Below are 6,000 nucleotides of genomic sequence, written 5' to 3'. Positions count from 1 at the left end.
TATGTCAGACGAAGGCAGAGAAACCTTCCATTGAGAAGAAGGTACTGGTGCATATGGACCTGGGGGTTGTTTCCAGGCAGATAAAGAAGTGAGAGGGTCGAATCTGGACTTCCTAAACCGAGGACGCCTGAGCCCCTGGCACCTAAAGGGCGATCCCATAGTGTGAGGGGGCACTCGCTACCTTATGTAAGCAGATTAAGGTCACTTCCAGGAAGAAGACAGTGTGGAACAATTGTCCTTGCTATGGACAGACAGACGATGGGGGATGAGTGTGATTTTGGGATTTCGCAATTCCCATTGTTAGAAAAAGGAAGAGCCCGACCACAGTATATTGCAAGGCCTCAGATGGATAAAGATAATTTAAGGTATAAACTCCTGAGTCTGACATCGGGTGTGGGAAAATGGATATATGAGTTAGAAAAAATGACAGGAGGGAGGAAACGCGTTACCTATAGGGGACAAATAAGGGTCTTCTAGCAGCTATCCTTGGGGAAAGAGCTGATGACATTTGGTCAAGGGCAGGATACACAGGTGTCACTGCACAGAACACAGCGCATCATGGAGCACTTTTTAATAATTGTAGAGCTGCAGTCTGGAAAGTGTTTAGAGTACAGTATCCTGATAAGTCAGATATGGGAGCTATAATGGCATGCAAAATGCAGGACGGCAAAGATCCGCTTGCGTACATTCAAAATTTCCAAGAACAGCGGTCTTTGTAAACTCGAGAGCCTTGGGAAAAATCTATACCGGTGTTCTATCATATATTATGTCAAGGATTGCCAGAACAAGTACAGAGACAGCACAATAAGCAGGTGAGTATGGAGGCAAAGCCATGGCAAGAAATACAGCTGACCATAGCACACCACTGCCGATTGTTGCAAGAGAAAAATCGGAAGAAAGAGGACACTAGGAAGATTGAGGAAGCTAAACTAGTGCAGAAGAAGTTATCAAAGTATACTATAGAAGGGGCAATGTTAGCCAGTGGAGAAGTGTCAGGAATACAGCAGGCAACAGGTATGCCACAGGTGAATAACCAAAGGCAGTTTGATCAAGGAGGAAGCTAATTTATATCACGAGGCGGGGGAAACGTCTGCAGAAGAGGAGGCTTCCAGAATAACCAAGTGGGGGTTTCAAAATGTACAGAATGATGGTCAAAGCATGCAGGTGTCACTCACCGTAGAGTGAAAGCCTGGGATCGGCGACCACGTCTGTATGGTTCATGATTTTGATTGAAGAGCTCGGGTTGGAGCCTCCACCCGAGCCTGCTGTCTTTGAGGGATTAAGTTCTTTTTAATGATATGACCCTCTACTGGGTAACAGTACAAAGGACCCGATCACTCAAAAGAACAGGGAGAACACACTGCCACGGTACCAGCTGCAAAGAAAGAAGAGATCATGAGCAACTGGTGACAGGTAAGTGGATATAAACTACAGTCTCTCTGGGGTATACCTGATATGCCTTCCCCCTGGTTAGTGACTAGAAACACATAGGCGACTTCCTACCTAAAATACAAAACAGTATTGTAACATTGAATGATAACCCCTGGATGGAATACCCAAAAAAAAGTGTTAGGTCTTACCATTGGATGCACTGGCTAAACTTCAAGGGAGACAACGGTAGGTATAAAATAAAAAAAAGGAATTAGTAGTTAGTAGGGAAACTACTCCCGGGCGGCACGAGGAGCGCTCTAGTTCCGGGTTGGTGCACGTTCAGTGTAGCGTCTCTAGTGCACGTAGTAGCAACAAACAGAATGAATGCCAGTACAAGTTGACAATGAGCAGGTAGGATAGGAAGTTCCAGTTACAGGAAATAAATGAGTCACTATATTAGGTATAAGGAGTATTCACCACCAAGAGGAATCCATTTGGAAAGAACAAAGAACACTCACATTTCCAGAAGGCACTCGGACCTGTAGATGGGTGGCATGCTGTTTGAGATGAGTGAGGTCACAGCATTCACTGAGTAAAGAAAGCAGCAGCTAATAGCCAAAGGTATGATACATGGGCTGGGGTGCCAGGAGCTGAATAGCAGTGGTGCGTGGTCTATAAAATAGCCAAGGTTATGGTACACGAGCCGGGGCGCCAGAATCAGAATCATAGGGTTGTGCAGTCCGTGGGAATAGCCAAGGGTCTGTTACATGAGCTGGGGCGCCAGGAGCAGAATCGTTAGGTTAAGCAGTACGTGGGAAAATGCTAAAGGTCTGGTACACAAGCTGGGGCATCAGAAGCAGAATCGTTATGCAGAGAAGTCCATAGATGAAAAGCAGGAGTCAGACAATAATGAAAGTGACAAAGACGTGACTTCGGGGAGTAACTTCAAATAGAAGTAGCGAGGCGTGTATCACAGCTGCTTATGTAGGTGTAGTGCCACAATCAAGGAAGGCGTCTGGGTGAGAGTGTAGCTCACCTGACACACACATAGAGCAGCTTGGGAAATGTAGTCCAAATACTGGCACCCGCTACCTAACACCGCCGGAGTCTCCATCGGGCCAAAAAGGGTGCAACAAAATGTCACACACCATGAGGAATGACCACAGCTCTGTCCCAGGATGCCAACGAGAGTGCCTGTCCAGGAGCATGGGGGAGCCGAACAGCCGCTTGCGCATAGGGTGAAGTGTGACAGCAGGGAGGGCAGGATAAAAGATTCCCTCCTGTGTGTTGGACATATGGAATAACAGGTCATATTACATGAACATGTGGGAGCCAAGGGTATGTACAAAATGGGCAGTTCTTGAGAGGGGGGACCGCCTATCCACCTACATATAGCTCACAAAGTAGGGACGGGTCTGCCCAAGATTAGACAGTATATCAGACACAAGCACTGCAAACGCAACAGGTTTTGCAGTCGCAGCAAGCATCATTGAATCCACCACAAGGGCAGTCACAGCACTCACCCATGCAGATACAGTAGAATGCAAACACAGGCCAGTTATTGACTCCTAGAGTAGGCGGTGTCACCATAGAGGGTGGGAATCCTCTCACGGGCACGGGGATAAGCATGTACCCACAATAGGACAGCTCACTGGGTGACTTGATGTGTTCAGTACTGTCTGTGATGCCTAATCCTCAAGAGGAACCAAGGGTTGACATTACCATAGGAGGCAAATCCTTTTCTTTTTTGGTGGACACTGGGGCAACTCGCTCATTTATATGAAAGGGAAACATTTTTATGTCGGGAAATGCCATGAATGCCCAAGGATTCTCAGGAGCTACAAGTATAGTTACTTTTACTGAGAAATGGTCAGTCTCTGTAGGAGAATGTGATATGTCTGGCCATTGTTGTATTCACGACAGACACTAGTTAATGTACTGGGCCGAGATTTAATGACGAAGCTAAACATGACGATTTCTTTCACTGATGAAGACATAGTGTGTTCTACACCAGGAATACACTATTTGAATGTAAATGAATTTATTATGGCATTTATAGGGCAAATAGCCATACAAGGGGGCCGTTAGATCCAGATGTTTTTCATTATGGGGTATGCATTTTATTAACATGGCTGCCTGATTTAGTGGGTAAGATTATGAGAATACCTGATGAATTTCTCTTCAGGCCAGAGATTCCTATGGATAAAGAGGACGGACAAGCTTTTCCCTTAGAATTTCAAGCAGCTGTAGTATGAGGAGAATTGGACATTCTCAAAGGAATTGATGAAAATGGCAGATCATGGAGTACAGTGATCGCTACTGGGGAAGGTTATAGATGGACTGACGTCACTGATGAGGACATGTTTAGAGATGACCGATCAGATGATGAGGTAGTTTTTGAGATGAGCATTACATATTGGATAAAGGCAGTGAAACATGAGGTTCCACAGAAAATGATGATAGTGCAGCATCGTCCCACATTCTTTGACGAAGGCATGGCGAAGGTGCCAGTTTCATTGTGGACTACAGGCCCCTATGATGAAGGCATATTAAAGGTGGTTGGAGAAGTTAAGATTAAGTAGAAGCCAGGAGCAATTTTAACTCGAGCAAGAAAATATCCCATGTCTCGAGAGGCAGATGAGGGTATTTTCAAGACGATACCCGCCATGATGGATAAGGGCATTTTAGTGACGTCAGAGTCACCATGCAATACCGCAGTGTATCCAATCAAAAAATCGAAGGGAGGATCATGGCATTTAATTCAGGACATGCACCCGATTAACCAGATAGTAGAAGCCGAGTTTCCCTAGTTCCTAACCCGGCGACGATTTAGCGAAGTATCCCTTCATAAGCACGATATTTCACGGTGATTGACTTGAAAAATGCTTTTTTCTCAATCCCATTGCACAAAGATTCTCAAGATCTGACGTAATTTACCTTTAGGCAGACTGAACTGAAAAGCACAAGGTTACCCCAGGGGTATTGTGAGTCCCCATCGATTTCAATAGAGTCCTGCAAATGGACGTGAGCAATATTGATTTGCCAAGTGTTTTGTTGCAATATGTGGATGATATTTTGGTCTGCAGCACATCAGAAGATGAGTGTAGACGTGACTCACTTCAATTAATGATTATTTTAGCAGAGAAAGGATATAAGTGGATACAGAGAAACTGCAATATTGCCAGATAGACGTGTTATACATAGGGCAGGTAATTTCGCATGAAGGAAAGAAAGTTACACCTGAAAGGGCCGAGGCAATTCTGAAAACTTCAAAACCACACACGATAAAGCAAATGCAACCATTTTTAGAATTATGCAACTATGTCCGAGCGTGGGTATTAGATTATAGTTCATATACAAGACCCTTGTTACAGGCTCTGGAAAAAGCACAGGTGAATCAGGAAAAGATTGTCTGGATTGAGGAAATGGAGTAAGGGTATGACGAGTTAAAAAAGGCAATATGCATAGTTCCAGTTTTGGGAATTCCCAATTATTCTGAGGAATTCTTTTTGTTTTCACCCATGAATGGAACAGTTATGACAGCAGTGCTTACACAGAGAACTACGTTGTAGCACAAGCCTTTAGCATATTACAGTGGGATTTTAGACCCAGTAATGAGGGATCACTTCCCTTGCGAACAGTCATTGGCAGTCACAGTGTTAAAATAATCGGATGCAAGACGGTGAACCCTGCCATGTTTATAGCTGATTCGCTGGCAGAGGATGAGCAAGCTCATGATTGCTCAAATTACGAAGAATTTTATGATGAGATGCCAAAGGTGAAAGAAAATGCTTAAGCAGCTGGAGAGATTCTCTTTATTGATGGATCTTCAAGGATCAATAAAAAATGATGGGCAAAGACATTCAGGGGCCTCTGTGGTAAGGCACAGGGCTAACAGGGAATTTGAAGTAATGTTAAGTGCACAACTCTGTAAAGTAGCGGGCTATACACGATAGGTAAGTTTGAAACTGTCACGATTTTAGAACACGGCACACACCAGCCAGGGACTCCTTCCCCTGACAATGAATGTGGCGCACAAAAAAAGGCTTTTTATCTTTAATAAACCACAGGTTCTTTATTTGAGTAGGCCCCAACCCGTCTCGCACCCACCTTTTACAAACACCCTGTGTCACAATGGACTAGGCACCAGGCCAGTGTGTATCAATAATATATTTATTAATTTATTATTTAATGGAAAAGGAAAGAATATTCAAAATACAATTTTACAATAGCCACCAATGTTGTGGCACACAAATGCAATACTTCCTACAGAACAATAGGTTCAAAATCGTACACAGTTCGGATGGATCTTTAATGATAAAACAGGAAAACAGGTTTTAAAGCAACTGACAGCACTAAGGATAAGCACTCCCCCGCAACACTCACCCCCAAACATCTGCTAACTTAATTCCCTTTGAATGGGAGGCATTGGCAAGTTGTAAGGATAAAGAGAGAAAAATCGAATTTAGAATACAACCCACCACCCCAAGATGGGAAGTCAGAAAAGAAAATAAAAAAATGTTTTTTAGCAAAAGGGCATAATCGGATTTGCTTGTTATTCGCACAGCAACTCACAAGCACGGTGGGACATGTAGAAAGAAATTTCGAGATGCTACGCTTGTGGAGATG

Source organism: Ambystoma mexicanum, chromosome 1p (assembly GCF_040938575.1).
Source record: "Ambystoma mexicanum isolate Mex_15411 chromosome 1p, UKY_AmexF1_1, whole genome shotgun sequence".
NCBI lineage: Eukaryota > Metazoa > Chordata > Amphibia > Caudata > Ambystomatidae > Ambystoma > Ambystoma mexicanum.
The sequence above is the reverse complement of the archived record's forward strand: the minus strand, read 5'-3'. Positions refer to the sequence as shown.